Source organism: Corvus kubaryi, unplaced genomic scaffold (assembly GCF_017639235.1).
Source record: "Corvus kubaryi isolate FWS band 111438036 unplaced genomic scaffold, C.kubaryi_AGA036_p1.0 37385, whole genome shotgun sequence".
Classification (NCBI taxonomy): domain Eukaryota; kingdom Metazoa; phylum Chordata; class Aves; order Passeriformes; family Corvidae; genus Corvus; species Corvus kubaryi.
Genome location: NW_024581127.1, coordinates 1,983,281 through 2,001,708, shown reverse-complemented (window position 1 = coordinate 2,001,708; position 18,428 = coordinate 1,983,281). Strand labels below are relative to the sequence as shown.

Below are 18,428 nucleotides of genomic sequence, written 5' to 3'. Positions count from 1 at the left end.
AGTATGAATGCTGAACTCCTGATAGCCTAGTTTACCTTAGTTATCAGTTATCTCAGAGACCCAGAGTGTGGATACTGCCTCAAGCCACCTCCACATGCTCACATGGAATCACAAAAGATTTATGTGGGTTTCAAGAATACAAGGAAAAAGAAGCACCTTGGACCTGGCTTACCACCAAGTCCTACAAGGGTGAATACATATATAAAAAAAGGAAAAATATATATAACAAAAGGATAAAGATAACCAGCTGCTTTATAGGCATATAGCAACACATGTGCTTGACATATCACATATACATCTTATTGGTACATGCTGAAATGTTTCTGGGACTAGTTTCAGCAGACATGCATAAAACACAGTAATAAATTACTGCACTGGTAAACACTGTGAGGCTGAAGTTATCAAATACAGCCCATGAAGTATAAATTGCTAAAAAAAAACCCCAACTGACAGCACTGTATGACCTGCATTTCACTCTCAACAAAGACTCTGGAATTCCATTTATAAATACAGTTCTATAAAATAGGCCAAGTCTCTGAGTTTCCAGGAGATCTGAGCACTTTGTGCAGGAAGGTATACCAAAGCTAAGTATAAAAGAAAAAAATCTCTTTAAGTGGTAATTCCGTATGGATGTTTCTTATTTCAGCCTCCTGAAACCCAGCTACAGCACGTTCTACTAGAATTGCAAATACAGGCTGGGGTGAACAAACATGCTTTGGTAAACAAGTTCTCTGGCACACAATGTTATGTAGGTGGGGTCTACCCAGAAAGTCAAGAGTTCTTCCTCAAATTGTAGAGATGAGCAAGAACACAAGGACCCTGTTTGCATTTTCAAGCTATTTACTGGTATTGTATTCAAAAGAAACTGAACAAGGGCTTTGGTTTGGGGTGTGTATGTCCCCTCACAAAAGGCTCACAGCCTTTTTCCAAATTAAAAGCATTTTAAAGGCAGCCTAGGATCTACAGAATAGACCAGATTTGTTTTTGCTATTCTATTAATACTTCCAACAAACTGTTTATGGCAAAAGACACATGCATTCCACTAAAGTACTGTTATGCACCAACTCAGAGTAGCAAAAATGTAGCAACAATGAAAAAAAAAACCCAATCTACCAAAGCAAGACACATATTTAAGAAAAATGTTTCAAGAGTTTATTATTTGCTGACCTTACTTTGCTTACTTGTTTATCTAGTCATTTCCCAGGTTTGCCAGATTTCCAACCCTGTTCCTGACCCACAGAGAAGATGTATACTCATCTACTAGCTATGGAATCCAATTTTTGTTCTCCAAGAACATTTTCATTTTCTCATTTTCAGTCCTGGGAACTATGGGTCTGTGTTTGAAGGGTACATGTGGGTCTGAACTACTAAGTAAGTTTCAGCAAAGATTGATATAAAGCTATGTGGGGTATGCCCAGCCCCTGCCTTGGAGGGACCCCACACCAGCAGCCATAAAGATACATCAGCAATACTTTACATAAAGATGCATCTAGTCCTCTTATACCAGGTAAAACCAATACAACGAGAAGCAGGTACCCATGATCCACTTCTGGACTCCACTAAACTAATTTTTTTCTTTAACTTACCTTTCTTTTTATAATATGGCAATCTAGCAGAAGCCAGTTAATGGAATATCGTACAATTAAATAAATCCCTCTAATCTCAATACTAATTCAAGACCACTGTTCCATTATGCAGCTTTAAAAAGGAACATAGCAGATTTAGTATTTCAGGTCAACAATTTTTTGATGTTAGGTATTGTGGTGTTGGAGGGTAGGGACCACACGGAACAAGGAAAGCTACTGTAGGTTACAGTATGGAACATGACTACTAGGGAGGAGAAATTATCACAAAATTTAGCTTTGATGTACATACAGCCATTTTAAAAGGGACAGTAAGAACCAGATTACTTTAAAGACACGGTATTTTCTTGAAATCATTGTTCAAATTACTCAAATGTTTCATAAGAAAATGTTCCTGCACACAAACCAAGCTACTCTTGGATCTATCAGGTGTAGGTCTTATTCCAACTACAGTTTTCTCCAGCAATGCTGTACAAATTAAAGTAGTTTTTAAAGATGACAGCACAATTTTAAGCTTGCACAAGAACACAAAAAACCAAAATGTCAGAGTTTTCTAATTACGTGACAATCTTTGTGTCAACCTGGTTCATTAAATGTTTTTATAAATCTTTGAATTAAAGAAAAAATTTTGTTCTAGAAAGAAGATAAAAGATTCTGTAAAGCCATGAGAACTCATGATGTTCATCTCCTGAACTGAAGCTCTTGATAAATACATTGTTACTGCATTAGTACTAAAATACGGGCTATGTGTGGAATCTGTGTAACATTCAAGAAGCTACCAACAATCAACCTCTGTTTGGTTGCAATTGCAGAGGTGATGAGGATCTCCTAACTGGAATATGCACCTTGCTAGTGGATGCTAACAGGAGCGGTGTTGGAGGACAGTACTAATATCTCTCACTCTTGGATCGTCTGAAGCAGATTCCATGCAAGCACTCAAAAACGTCTCTGTGTCACAGCAGCTCTGTTTCCCCTCAGGTCTGGGATGAGTCACTTGCAGTTTGCTACACCAAATTGCTTCCGATTCAAATGTACCTTTCATTTATATAAAAAGTGTTGCGGTAACAGCCCTTCAAAATACCCACTTGAGAAATAATGTTTCATTGTTCACCTTTACATAACTGTGGTTCTTCCAGGCCTACGCTGCTCTTTTTTTTTGATTTGTTTGTCACCAGTTTATGCCTACCTGAAAGCAGTTGTTGCCACACCAGAACCACAGGGACACTCGCCTGCTGCTGCAGTCACCTCCCCTGGGGAGCCTGGGGTGCAGGCAATGTCCAGCCAAGGGATCCTCACCACACACCTCTGTTAAAATAAAGCTGGGGTAATTGTGGATATTTTCATCCTTCACCCATCTACCTCCACTGATTGATTTAGAAGCGCGTCCAAAGTCAGAAGATACAACCACTGTTTATTTCTCACTCTTACAGGAATAATGACTAATTTTGAGAAGAGAAATGCAGAAGTAATCAGGATTCTTTTAAAGTCACAGTAAGGAAATTGGCTGTTTCTACTGCTGACTCCTATTTCCAGCATTCCTATAGGCATAATTGCTCAATGAAGTTTTTCATACACACTTTATTGCATGCATTGTGAACTGTCCTGGTTTCAGCTGGGATAGAGTTAATTTTCTTTCTGCTAGTTGGTACAGTGCTGTGTTTTGGATGCAGTATGAGAATAGTGTTGATAACACATTGATGTTTAGTTGTTGCTAAGCAGTGTTTACCCTAAGTCAAGGGCTTTTCAGGCTCTCATCCTCTGCCACTGAGCAGGTGCACAAGAAGCTGGGAGGGACCACAGCTGGACAGCTGACCCAAACTGGTCAAAGGGATATTCCATACCTTAGAACTTCATACTCAGCATATAAACTGGGGGAGTTGGCCAGGAGCCACCAATTGCTGCTCAGGGATGGGCTGGGCACTGGGGGATGGTGAGCAATTGTATTGTCCATCACTTCTTTCTCTTGGGTTTTATTCCTCTCTTTCCATTTCCTCCTTTTTCATTATTATTATTATTATATTTTACTTTATTTCAATTCTTAAACTTTTCTTACCTCAACCTATGGGTTTTACCTTTGTCCAATTCTCCCCCACATCCTACCAGGGCAGGGGGAGTGAGCAAGGGGCTGCATGGTACTTGGTTGCCAGCTGGGGTTAAACTGTAACATGAACCTGCACAGTTAAACTACTACTACATTTTCAAATCTGGTTTATGGGAAGGATGTCTCAAGTCACACAAGCCAGAGCAATTTATGGGATGAAAGAGAGGCAGTAGAAGTTTTATCAGCTAACAAAAGGACCAGTGGTTGAGCGAGACAAAAAGCAAACAAATAAAACATCAAAGAAAACACCGAAGAAAAAGACATTTTGGACGTTCCACATAAAAGAAAATTTGAAAGCAGTAATATGCCTGCCATGGTGGACAGGTAGAGCCAGACTATACCTGTATGGCTGCTAGAATTGTGGGAGTATGGAAACAAGGTGTTGGGATTACTTATTTAATTTACATGGGATTATATTAAGTTTTGTTTTATTGCGTGTCCAGGAAAGTTGAGAGGAGAGGCCACAAATTCCTGTAGTGTCTGAAAGGAGAGAGGAAAACATGCATAACTCACACTCTTTTACTTTATAACTAAAATAATAATTATTATTTTGAGATTTTCTTTTGTAAAGAAAGAAACTACCCAACAAAAAGCCCCAAACATATATGGGGGGGGGGAGGGGACAAATTTACTACAAAAGTAAGTAAATCAGATACTAACAAAAAATTATTTCAGAGAAGAATTGTCACTATCTTCTGAACACATAAATTGTGGAATTTGTCTTACATTTTAGCCAGATCCTTTTCTTTTCAAAGTGTGGCAGCACGTCACAGCCTTAATTTGGAGGAAGTGTTGAATTGACAGGCTTCCTGCAGCAGGGTGGGTGCCTTTTTCACTCACCCTGGATGTGAAGCAAGCCAATGCCTTTAGCATCTTTGATGTCACCAAGGGTGAATATGCAAAGGTTCAGTTCTCTCTCGGGAGTGGAATGCAGTACAGCATTCCCCTTTCAAAACAGCAAGGGGAGGCATTTCAGTTAATTGCTGCGGACACCCACGTCAAACAGCCGTTCATTCTGATGGAGTGGTTCAGCTAAAATGTTCTACTGTCATTGCTGCAACGAGCCAAGGAAATAAATCCATGGTTGGAGGAGTCTGGATCCAGCATCTGACCTCTGTACAGTATCAACAACTTGTGAAACAAAATCTGGACCATCTCACAAATGGGCTGAGGTTACAGACCAGAAATGGAGACTAGAGGATCTTTAAGGTCCCTTCCAACCCAAACTATTCTGTTATTCTGTAAATCTGAAAGGATGCACTCTCCTTAGGTTTTAAATTGATGTTTCCCACTGTGGTAGATCCATTGTCACTGCGCACAATGACAGACAACAAGCACAATGACAGTCAGCAGAATCTGAAGCCTTGCAAGAACAAGCCATTTGCACTGACAGGGCTAATCAGTTTAAACAACAACAAGGCCATTAAAAACCACCTACCAGCACCAGGGTTATTTGTTTGATATCTCAAATCTACATATTAAATAGTTAGCAACTTAGAAGTAAAACCAAAGAGCCTGAATGGGGAATCTACTACCATGTGGTATCTTGACAGTCACATGGTATAAGGAGCAAAAGCCTGTGAATTGACAGCACTTTAGTTCAGTTTAGGCTTAAACATCTGTTTCAAAATCAGAATTTTTTTTAATTTTCAAAAAGGCAGCAGATCCTTTAGATTTGCTTCTAGACAAATGGAAAGCAACCAGTTCAGAAGAAAAATTGACTAAACCTTATTAAATGGGAGGTGGGGGACCCCAAGAATGTAGCAAAGAGAATGTGAAAACAAGAGACACTAAGAGGGGAGACAAGAAAGAAGCAGCAATTTCTCTACAAAACAACACGATAATCTGTGCTTGTGCCCTGTAAAAATAAACAGCAGAAGTAGCACAAGATTTATTTGTCAAGACAGACACAGAATGTGAAAACATAGTCAAATTGCTAGCAATAAATATAAAATCTGCAGAAGTACATAGTTAAGAGAATCAGCATGGTTAAGGTAGAATTAGAACGAAAAAAAAAAAGACTAACAACAAAAAGAAATCCTTATTATCAATATGTTTATAGCTTAAGAGCAAGAAAAACCTCCTGGCCCTAGTCAACACAGAGAAAAGCTGATGAGAGATGACATCCGGTAGACTATCATGTTTAGGACATCAGTCTTCACCAACAGGGTCAAGTGCAAGCAGTGACAGGCATAAAAAATAGTAATGACAGGTAAGATTTCAGGAGGAACAGGAGAGAGACAGAGCATGTGAATGGAAGTGTGTGCACGTGTGCACAATGGAAAAAAACCCAAGTAAACAAACCAAAGCAACAAAAACAACAGGTAAGAATATTAAAGACCCAGTGAGTCAGTTTAACTTCAAATTCCGGGGGAAACAATCCAAAACAGATCAATTAGCAGCACCTGGAAGATAATCCAAAGTAATAGCCAAAAGAGATTTGTTAAATTACATCGCTAACTTCCTCTGACAACCTTGCAGGGAGGTAGGAGAGGAATCACAGACATCACACCTTCCCTTTAGGAAAGCTTTGAAACTGCCTTGAGGTATTTTACAACCAGGCTACAGATGCAGGAAGAATAAATATTAGTTCTGGATGTGAGAAACAAAGGTTGAATATATCATCGTCAGGACAGAGGTAGTGATCCGGAAGGATGGAGTGAAATGTAGCAGGTTATGTACAAGATACTGCCCATGGGCAGGAAACGTCTAATATGGAAATACAGGATGGGAAACAAGGCCTCAGACTACTGCAGGTCACAAGAGACAAATGTCATGCTGTTCTAAGAAACACAAACATTGCTATGAGATATAAAATAAAAGTCTTGGGAGTGGAAAGCCTGAGCATAATCTGCTGAACTCAGAAAAGTCCTTCTACTTCACTCTGTGTCTGAATACCTAGGAAAGATGTGGTCCTACCTGAGCAGGTCTAGGGAACAGAAATTTGAATGAAAACTGGTCTAGAAAATGTGATTTACAGGGAAGTGGATGGACAAGCTAGTGTGGGGTGGGGTAGAGGGAGCCCACCTGAGGGATGGCTATTTCCTTGGAAGACTACTTCAAAGAAAAGGGCATTGCCCCTTCAGGACAAGTTCTAATGAGCTTAAAATGAGCACAGAGAAGGTTCAGTTTAAACACTGGAGGAGGGGAGACAAGAGCATGAAAAAAATATTGGAAGGGTAATGAAGCAATGGAAGAGATTTCACCAGGAAAGAGCTTTAAAAACAGCTGAAGCAAACACTTCTTCATAAACACAGATTGCATCTTTGGGGCAAAGATTACTTGAGACTGAGACCTTACAGCTGGGAGCAATGGTTGAGGAATGCAAAGGTGGCAAACCAGAAGTGAGGAGAAGGAAAAGTGGTTTTGAAACCCAGAGAGAAGCACTGAGGGAAGTCAGGTGACAGGCAGGAAACTGGGAAAAACAAAGATGAAAAATGAGACTGCCATTTGCAGGGAGAGTCATTTCAGAGGGGTGTTACACTTTCATGAGCAATGGCTTAACAAGGCTGCACCTGAAGTCAAGAGAAAAGGCAGGCTCCAGGTGCTTGGATCTACTCTTGCTGCAGTTTTTGTTTCAAATGTCTACCTTAACAAGTAATGCAGTGCAAGAAAAGCACATCCACAGAGGGGAAAACAGTTGATGCTGAAGATGCAGCACCCACGTGACCCATGTTGGCACGGCAGGATTTCTATGTTTTGCTTCAACCCAGCTTTAGCCTGGTCCTGTGGGCAGGACACTGGCCCCATGTTCAGTAGTGCTCCTGAAGAACATCTTCCAGTCTTACTTCATCTGAAGGGAATCCAGCTCATGTTCCCCAAGATCCCCCAGCAAAGTGAAACACAAGGGATGTACTCCAAAAGGACACTCCTGAACTGAACTAATACTGTAACAGAGACTCATCTTAAGCTAAACCAGAGGAATCCAGGGACCAGCCGCTGGCATCCATGTGGCAGAGACCAAAACAGGACACACCAGCCATAGCAGACCAGAACAACACTGCTTTCCTCCACTGTTAGACTGATCTAAATGCTTTGCAGCAACAAGCATGACTGGAGTGACAGCGTTCAGTGTCTAGACACCAGGCACTGGCTGATTTGAGACAACATATTGACCATTTTAACTGACATCTGATGTGACATATGGACATCTGTGGTAGATCTGTAAATACACGGGAACAACTATCACAATATTTTAACTTAAGAACTGCAACTGCTTTAAAATAACATTGCTAATAATCTGTCTTATTTTTCTTTCTTTCTTTTCTTTAAATGAGGACCTATGTCTAGGGACTTTCTGACATATAAATTAAAACAGCAAAACCAAAACAAAGGGCCAAGCACCCAAGTCCTCAATCTTTTCCAGCTGCCATGTCATAGAGCAGTAACCAAGACAAAGAATGTTCCAGTTTCTCCTTGCCAGTTCCTAATATCAACATATTTTCATTTAATGAACTTTCTTTTCCCAAAGAAATGTCAAATTGTGCATGTCTGTGTGTGTCCCTGTCTAGATTCTGAGCTGCAAGGCTGTCCTCTGTTCCTTATGCTTTGTAGCTTCTGAAATATTCAGCCCCTTCAGATTCCTTGTCAAGGACTGTTTTGTTTCTTACTCTGTGCACATCACGCATCCAACATGGTTCCCTGAATAATTATCCAGGATTTGACTGGGCGGTTGATGATCAAATTTCTTTGAGGTCATTTCAAGTGATGCTCCTATGTAAAACAGTAAACTGATTTTTGCACGCATTGACAAGTTTGCAGTTTAATTTCTGAGCAAAACCCGTAAGTGTTATGAGATTCCTCCTTCTACCTCTATTTCAGTTCTTTGTAAATAAATACACATCGTATGTGTAAAACCCCACAAACAATCTAAACTAATGTCAACAAATACAATTAAAGCATTTGCACAGAAATTCGAAATACCTTTTAATACATGAGAGAAGCTACAGAAATCTGGTTTTACTCCCAGATAATTAAACAAGGGGGGAAATGGCTGAGGGCATAAAACATAAGAATATCTTAACTGAGGATCCGAGCCAGCTCGTGTTGCAGAGCTGTGTTTGCGAGACAGGCATTACTTACATGTTCTGCTGAAGTACTCCACAGATTTAACATTTTAAGGCGTTTATGAATTTCTGTGTGTCAATTCACATAAAATGTGCTTAAACACCCAGATGCTATGACCAAAACCAAATTAATCACAACTCTGAGGTTCATCTTAACTGATGAGGTTAAGCTTCTAGTTAAATTTACATTGCTGCCTTGGATGTGTAAATTAACATCCAAGCAGCAAAATTTACTTTTAATTGGCTTGGACCATAGATGAACTCTTTCCTTTTTAGTCTGCCTTCTGATTTTAATTGGGTGGAACGCTACTGTAAATATTTTCTTCTTTCTCACCCCTTCTTCCCAAGTTTTTTTATAAACAAGTGAGGTATTGTTTAGCTGCTATGCTCTAGACCCCACACACCCCAAAGCAAAACAGAGAAAAAGTACGTGTTCAGATTGCTACAGTGCAGGTTTTTATACATTTTTTGATCACACACCAGCAAAACACTTGCCTTCCTCCAAACAAATTGATCAGTGCAACTTATAGTGCCTTCTTAGCTTTGCTTCTCATAATCTGTAAGGAGAGAAGAGTAGGCTTGGAAACTTTGGCAAAGGCACCTAAACAGACTTGCTCAGCAGTCTCCAAGCCTCTGGTCAACAGCTCTGTGCTGTTCAAAGCCCAAGTACAAGTGCATCACTGTTCTCTCATTTAAATGTAGAATAATTCTAGGATTCATGGCAATGCCAGCTTAAACTTAGCTCTAAAGAAACCCTTTGTTTTCAAATAAATCAGTGCCTGGTTTTAGATAATTCTATAAAGAATCCTATTCATCCACCACATAACCTATTAGTTAACATGAAAAGAGCACCAAAGAGGCAGCCAACCTTCAAAAAATTCTGAAGAAAAGTGAAGTTAAACCAATCTATCTGGCATATGCCTTTAGAGTTACATATAATGTGTGTGGGCACATACACAAGATGTAAAACGTCATTGGAAACAGCACAGTTCATTCTTGACACAAACAATTTACACCAAGAAACCTGAAAATTTTGTAGCACAGTGGCCACATTCTCTCACCAGAGCACAGTAATTGTCTGGTTTTCTGTTACTGCTGCAAGTGTCACATTATTTTCAAGAGACACAACTAAGGGACAGTTTTGGGGTTCCCTGACAGAGAAACCCCATCTGTTTTCTATCAGGGCTCTGAAAACCGAAGGATGGCAGGAAAGAGGTGTTAGTCCCAACAATTCCAAAGACAACAGATATTCTCTTATCAAAGGCTGATTTGGGAGGGTGAAATTTAGATATTAAGATGCTGTTTAACCATTTCCATGCTAGTCTGAAAAATCCATGACCCCTCTTAAAGAGCAATTGATGAAAACAAGTTAGTTATTTACAAGATATTTATCAAGAGTACCGGGACATTAAATTAACAGCATTACATTTATTGCTTCAATGAAACAGGAGGGCCTAGTATTTGAAAAAAAAAAAAAAAAATCAGGAGGCTAATTGGATAATTGGATTCCAGGCTATCAGCATCCACTATGACTCCAAATAACCCCCTTCTGCTTCCCTTCTTACCTCTCATAAAACATTACTACATACTCCTTAATGCTATATGCTCTTTTTATTTACCTTTTTATGAAAACATGGCTTCTTTCTTTTTTTTCCCCCCCCACTTTAATATATTCAAGATGCACCACTACTACTGCAGCGAGGAAGCAGAAGTCTCCTAGTTCTTTGATGCACTTGTCTTCAAGGCATTTGACAGTCTGGCTACTTTTGCCAGGTAGCTTTTATTTCTGAATTGTCCTAAGTTTTCTCTGTTTTGTAGTTTTTGGCAGCATTCCAAACTTGTAGACTTAATGCATCTTGCTTTTTCAAGGTATGGTTAAGTCCCATCCAAAGGGAGTACAGGAGTTATTTTCTTCTTTAATTACCTCCTGTCCCTCTTCTGTGCTCTTCCCAGCATTAAAGCAAAACACATACCATAAACTGGAAATTCCACCATGGTTGAGTAAAAGCATTCATTTTCTGAATGCTCAGTCCTTACTTATTTACTAAACTTAGTATAAAACATATTTTAGGGTTTGATAGTGATCCCAGTTCATAAATACCTAACACTAGGATTTACAAACAAAAAAAAAAGTCTAAACCTAAACTATTGCAATATAAACACACAGTAGTTCAGAATCATGCAGACCACGTACACTTGCATCCTAACACATGCATCCAACATTCCTCCACTTCAGCAGGAACTACACAGGGTATGGAAGAAGCCAAAACACAGAAGTCATGGGCTGCAGCACATTCTCTAGGTGAGCTGGAGGCAACTGGACTTACTTAGCCTTGAGAAGAGGAGGCTTGAGGGGCACCAAACAACAGCCTCCCAATGTCTTCGAGATGGTTACCAAGACAGACTGGCTGGTGCAGAGCAGTGCACTGCGAGAGAAGGAAAATCTCCACAAGGATAACTGACCACAGGGTGCTCAGGGGGGCTGTGGAGCTTCTGTCTTCAGGGGTTTTCAAAACCCAGGCAAACAAAGCCCTGCACAGCCCTGTCTGAATTGAGGGTGGGGAGTTAACTCAAGGTGGTGAGTTAACCCACCACGTTCCAAGGTTCCTTCTAACCAGAGTAACAGCATGATTTAAGATGTTTAGCCCTGAGCAGCACTTACCCCTTCAGCTTATCTTCCTTGCTGAATCCAGAAATGTCATCATAATGCAATATATTATACAACACCACAAGACAATAATCTTCACAAGGGCCCTTTTTCTCATTAAAATACCAATTTGAGCACACATTACTGGTGCAAAGCTCTGAAATAGCTATCAAGATAGCTCCTGAAAAATAAAACTGTGTTTCCAACTCATGCTTTGATTTAACAACGAAGTTACAAGGTCTCAATAAATGGCACACAGTTTGCATATATTTAGATATCAGATTTTGCATTCTATTTTATATTGATAAATAGTTGGGATTGACTTCAGTTGCATGGATCTTCGATAAACACTCAAATATGGGGTGTAACTCCGTGGGGGACAGCAAATCTATTCTGATGCACCTGCTGCATTAGCAACATTGAGTCCAGGATCAGAGGCAAAGCTTTCCTTGGCCTGATGTCTGTTCCAAACTATTTTGCAATTAACAATATAGTGAAGATCTTTTAAATAGTTCTTTTTTCTTGGTTATTTCACAACAGTGAACAAGAGATGGAGAAGTACCACTGACAGAAAACTAATCCCATGGGCTGGAAGAGACAGCAGCAGCAAAGCAGCATGATGGTGCCTCATAAGGTGATGGAAACATGTAGGTCCTGCTTCTCAGCAGAGGCAAAGGATCAGAAGCTAGTACCCCTTTGGTTTACTCCAAGAGAAGCATAACAGTCTGTAAAGCTATGCAACTTCTGCACTGGCAGTATTTTGCAACAGTATTTGGCAAGGCACTCAGCACTAGCAGCTTGCCAGCTGCCCTCACAGTTTCAAACAAGGCTGCCAAGAAGTAAGATGTGACATCTCTTTGAATAAAGGAGCTGTGAAATAAATTTAGACATCAATCTTGCTTACCCACAATCCCCCAACCCCCAGGTGCTTTCCTGCCATAAACCACAGAAAGACTGTAGTTGCAAAGCAAAGCATTTCAAATATGAGGGAATAAGGAAGTTTCCTCTCCTCCTCAGATGATGCTCACAGGGTGTCTGAGAAACTGGAGTGAAAAGGTCATATGAAGATAAAACCTTACTTCTTCCTTTGCTAAAGAGTAGGGAGAAAGAATCCTAACACAGATAAGGGTGAGGGAATGGAGTTACAGGTCAGGACACAAACACACAAAACTGTGGCATGGAACACATAAAACACCACCTAAAAACCTGAATAATACAAAACTGGCAGGGTGACACCTATTGCCATGCAGATACACTGTGTGAAAGTGGTGGCCCACGATGGAGATTCCTGCACTGGAAATGGGACTTTCTGGACGGAAACACTGGACACTTTCCCCACTTCAGCTTGCAGGCTTGAACTTCTAAACTGGAACTACAAACAGCTGTCACCACCCACTCCAGATCTCTGAGCCTGTTCTTCTCCTGGGCCCAGCTCTCTCCTAGAGAAATTAGTCAAGTGTTGATCCTCTCTTGAAACATAGAGGATGTCATGGAAATGCTCACCTCTGATAATCATCATGAGCAAGCAGCCACCAGCTCCCAGCCCTCCTCCCAGTAGGACACAAACTGCTGTGACCGAGTCAAGGTTCTGGTGCTCCCTCATGCCAGCCTCGGGCAACCTTCTGCATCTTCCACAAGACAGCCCAGGCTGAACACAAGGAGCGAAGTGTGCCCTTCTGCTCACCTCCTTCAGCCTATTCAACAGCTGCAGAGGTGAGAGAAGATGTGGGTTTGAACCCCTCGGGCACAGGGACCAGGAGCCCTGGTTTCAACTACCAGAACACAGTCTACTGCTTAGACAAACCCTGCCACCAGCAGCTCTCAGGGAAAGGTAAGTGCTGGCTCCTCTTCCCACAGCATTCTCAAAAGGAAATACACAACCGCATTTCGAGACACAACCGATGCCGTCTGTGTGTGTGTTTACAACGTGCTTGCCAGGTGCCCTACTTTCTTCATCTCCTAAGGGCTTTGATGCTCAACTACAGCGGCTCTAGATAAGGCGCTTAAGAACTTTCTGCTCAAGGAGGGAGATCCAATATTTTTGAGACACTTTCAGAGTCAGGCAGACTCAGTGTTAGGTGGTTTGGAAGACTTGGGGGAATAAATTCTGTTTGAGAATTAGGAATGCAAGCAGGAACCTGATTAACATATTTTAAAATGTTCTTACAGCATGCGGAAGCCCTTCGGTTCTACTTTGGAAAGTGTGTTTGCTTTGTAGGACATTTTAGCATATGGATACTACTTAAACTAGAACAAAATGAATCCTTCAATTCAAATACTCATAGAGCTAACTTCAAATAAAAACAACATATTGCTTTACTATGTCTCAGTCTATATATGTACATACATTATTTACAGTAGTTTCTAGTTCCTTGGTCTATGGAAAAAAAAAATCATAGCAGAATAAGTTTCAATGACTTACGGATGTCCAAAAATGAAGTCATAAAACCAACCAAGAGTGACTTTCCTTTTGGGAAGCACCCATTCCCTCAAAATAATGTTCTTCTAAATGACAACTTAGGCAGCCAAAACAAAAAAATAATTTGGAACTGCAAATATGTGTCATCTGAGCTCTATTTCCAAGCAGAAATGCAGGGCATTTGCGTATAAAATGGCTTGTAGCCATGGGACAAAAAAGCCCTAGTTACTTGCATGAAAATTATAAAACTGAAACCATCTGGAAAATGATCTGGGATATAGAGAGGATAACCCAGGAGAGAACCGATTCGTGGATGTGGCCGAAGGATCACAGCTTATTAGAAGCTTATCCTGTATGGATGGGATGGAAAATAAGATTTGACATACCCTCTTATACAGTGATGATTAACATGAACCTGCAATTAGCATGCATGGCATTTTAGATTGACAGATGATTTCCATCATAAATGCTAGATCCCAAGAGAAACAAGAGATGCTTTGCATCTAGTTTTATTTGCTAATACCCGGGTCATTTTATTTAATATACTTTATTTTTGGGCCTCAGCATACCCTACTGAAATATTTTGTTGCTGGGTCAAGTCAGCTTTGGAGGCTTGCAGCTATTCCAGCTAGCTAGGCTGAAGCAATTCTGCATATTAAAAACCACCAATCACTATTTTAAACACATGCCATTACAGTCAAATTATCCACCTACTTGTGGATTGACTTTAAAAAAGTCAAAAAATGAACAGAGCAGTGATTTTAAAGCGCACACATCTTAAAATTTGAACTACTAGCTCCCTGCAATACATTATTTTATAAGCAGAGTGGACGAGGAACTGCCCAACTACTGTCCCCCCATAAGTCCTTTGAAGACTTCTGTTCAATGAGACTTGAACATCCAGCTTTGTCAGGCTTCTTAGAAAGATACCTGTCCTTTGAGAATGAGAATGCACACAGTGATAATAAAAAGCAACAACTCCTATGGGTTATTGATTATCAGGATGAAGATCCCCTCAGAACAACATAACCAGTGAATTACAAGTCTTGCAGCACTCTGGATGCAGCCCATGTATTCACCAGCCCGCATAACTTTCCTTTCCCTTAGGAAATGTTTAATCCTCTTTGAAGATTACAATAGATACTGAATTTATTAGATTAGCATGAAAGAAATTAAATACAAGGGCTGTCAACATCTATTTTGAATATCCAGTATAAATGTCAATGCTATTTCAATGCTTAGAGCACATAATAAAGAGGCTGTAGCACTTACTGAGAGGAATACAGAGATCACTAACTGTTTTTTTGCTGCCAACTAGTGCACATTTCTGCTCTTCATACAATCTCAAAAACTAAGGGAAAGAGCCTGACAGAATTCAGATTTAAAAAAAGGCTTTGAAGGAGCATGTAAGTCTCACAAGGGGAAGCCAAGGAGCTCTGACCAATGCTCACAAAAGCACTGAGGCAGACATCCTGCAAATAAAAAAGTCATGCAGGTGAATGTTATGGGATACTCCTTCAAGCTCGACCAGTTCTCTCCTTAATTCAAATCCTTTAAGTCTGCGTCAGAATTTTACCTTCCCATAAAAGATCTGTGCAGGAAGCACCAATACTTTGCGACTTCTGCACAGGAGAAGAAAGCATTATTTTAATTCTCTCTCTGTCTCCAACCTTCTCTCATGACGAAGATGTTTAAACCAGTGAAGAAGCAATTCCAGCCCTTGCCTCTCTGGCACAGAGACCACCAGAAAGAGGGACTGCAGATCCAAACCGCATTCACTGCTTTTCCTCTGAAAAGCACAAAGCAAAGCAAACCAGGGTCTCCTCATCCTGCTGGGGCAGAGGAAAAGGACTCTCTGGAAAAGGGCTCTTTCACCTGCTCTAAATGTAAACGCCCAGCCATTCTTTACCTCTTCAATGTCTGATTCCAGCATAACTTTACTGTCTTTATGGAATTAAGTAGTGGAACTGAAATAGAGTTTGGTGGTGTCCGTAATTGCAACCCAGAAATCAAACCCTCCCAAACCGAACCAGCCGTGCAAAATAAAGCATAGTATGTAAAACTACATATACTCGCAGTAATCCATAAAAACATTAGGGCAAGAGTACTAGCAGGAGGCAGTAGCACTGCTGGAGAAGGGTGGGAATAAAAAAAATAAAATTAAAAAAAAAAAGTATATGTATATATACAGAAGAGAGGAGAATGTGAAACACCAAATGACTTTAAAACTTCTTTGCAAATATAATATCTAAAATTATAGCGGCGGGGACGGGGGTGGGGGGGGAGCAGAAGTTTCTCCATGTTTGTTTGTTTATTCGCCTGCGAGCACTTTGCCCCCTGTCCACGAGGGGATCCCTGCCGCTGGAGCCGCACGTCCGCGCGGAGCAGCGCTTTCCTGCGGGAACACTCTCAGCCGCCCCGGCCCCCTCCGCAGGAGCCCGGCGAGGCCCGCACCGAGCACGCTCCACGGGAACGCCGGCGGTGCAGGCAAAGCACGCAGGCGTTTTCGGGCTGCAACAAAAGGGAAGCGAAACGTCCCTGAGTCCCGTGTCCCCGAGTGAGTCCCGTGTCCCCGCGGCCGCTGAACCTCCGCGGCTCCGGACGGCCCCGCTCTACCACGGCCGTGGGAAGGGGTACGACCCCTGGACGGCTGCACCCCGTGTACCTGCCTCCCTCCGTCCCTCCGCCGGCCGGGGCTGCCCGTCCGTCCGTCCGCTCGCCCGCCCGCTCGAGTTGCCGCTTCCTCCTCCCTGCCGCGTCAGCCGCGCTCCTCCCGCCGCGGCCGCGGGATGACGGGCTCCCCTCGCGGGGCTGCGCCCACCCCGGGGCGGCCACGGGCCACCGCCGCTCCCCGCCAGCGCAGGCGGGGCCGCTGTCGCTGTCGGTGCCGCTGTCGGTGTCGCTGTCGGTGCCGCTGTCGGTGCCGCTGTCGGTGCCGCCCCCGCCGCCGGCCCGCCCCGAGCAGCGCCCCCCGGGCGGCGGCAGCCGCGGGGTCAGGCGGGGACGCGCAGCCGGCCCTGCTCCCGCCCGGGGCCCCGCGGCTGCAGCTGCCCGAGGGACCTGCAGAGCCTGCGGCTGCCGGCTAGCGCGGGATGTGCGATCCAGGGACGGATTACGGCGATCCTCCCCCTAAACCGGCGGATAATCCAGGGCGACGCCGTCATCCCCACATGCAGCACGCAGCGGGCGCGCAGGCTGCGCCTCGGGAGCGGGTTCCCAGAGCTGACGGTGCTGCCAGGGCGCTGGCGGGGACCGTGCCCCATCGGGTCCGCTCCTTCCGCTGCAGAGCTGTCACACCCTGGCACAGAAGGCGACGATGGTTTTCGATGCCGATATTTTATCCACTTGGGCAACAGAAGTATATCAATAGGGCTGGATGGAGGAGAGGGACATCGGAGAGATCAGCTAGGGTACAGAAGCATCCTCCCCACTCTGTCCTGTAGGCATTATTTTGCCTTTTTTTCGATAATCACCTTCAGTGCTCACTTCTCACAGCAGGATGTGGTAAAAATAGTTATCAGTTTGTTTCAAGCAACATTTGTTATCTCTCTTTTGGCTGCTTTTCTATGCTTCCTGGCATACTTTCTTCTCCACAAACTACCACAGGATGCAGCACAGCAAAACTCACCTCACCCTTAATTTGTGCAATCCTGCCTCAAAGCACTTCTGTCTATAAGATTCATGGTTCTGGGTATGGCCTACTGAGGTCCCCAGGTGGCACAACTTAGGAGATAGTACCAGCTTGGAGGCTTCACAAAGGAAGGCCTCAGAGAGAGGATGTGAGATGAGAGAGATTGTTCCAAGCACAGTCAGGGCATAGGTGAATTTTTTGAGTGGTAATAAAAGGAAGGGAAGAGACTCCTAAGGACAACAACAGCTCTTGCATCCTGAGATGCTGGAAAGAAAACAGAGACTATAGTATGGGCAAAAGTGAATCTCAGAGAATGAGCTCAATATGATGGTCTGGTATAGTTAATCTGTTGTCATAGTACATCTTAAAACAATGATCCCTAAATTACCATGTCCCCTCAATATAGTTTGGATAGTTCCATCCTTCCCAGCTTTCAATTAAGCAAAGGAGTGAGATGAAAAAGTAAATCTAAAAGCCACATCTTTGAGGAAAGGTAGGTATAAGCAATTCTTGCCAGGATGGTTGTGTTTTCATGCAAACTTCCTCTCTTCATTCAGGGATTTTGCTAACATATTTTTAGTAGGAACACTCTTTTAATCTATCATTATGCCTAGTCACTTGACTGCGCCTAAAATTCACTTCTAGTCTTCATCTTTTCTTCAGCCTACCACCACTCACTGGAATTGTACACTCAAGCTGCTACAGCAATTGCTGTTGTGTCAAACATTTCTTTCTGACAGCTTCTTTAAAACTGTGCTGATAGTTCAAAACATGAACTCAGAAAATCACCAGATTATTTATATCATTTGAAATAGAACGTTGAAGTACATTTAAATATCATGGGAACCACTGACCTGTAAACCTCATCTCTTTGCCTGGGAAGATCATGGAACAGATCCTCCTAGAAATTATGCTATGTCGTATGAAGGATAGGGAGGTGATTCAGGACAGCCAACACGGCTTCACCAAGGGCAAGTCCTG

At 42.3% G+C, this 18,428-nt stretch overlaps 1 protein-coding gene across 2 annotated transcripts in view; it reads right to left on the bottom strand.

Annotated features, from left to right (window-relative positions):
- LOC121668265 (serine/threonine-protein kinase Sgk3) overlaps window positions 1-16,574 on the bottom strand; it is a 55,694-nt gene extending 39,120 nt beyond the window's left edge. The window contains exon 1 of one of the 2 annotated variants that reach the window (XM_042035863.1): window positions 16,482-16,574. The gene's annotated coding sequence lies outside the window, so the exon portion shown is untranslated. The remainder of the gene's footprint in view (window positions 1-16,481) is intronic. The other variant, XM_042035869.1, reaches the window with a different exon arrangement.
- Window positions 16,575-18,428: the final 1,854 nt, after the last annotated feature.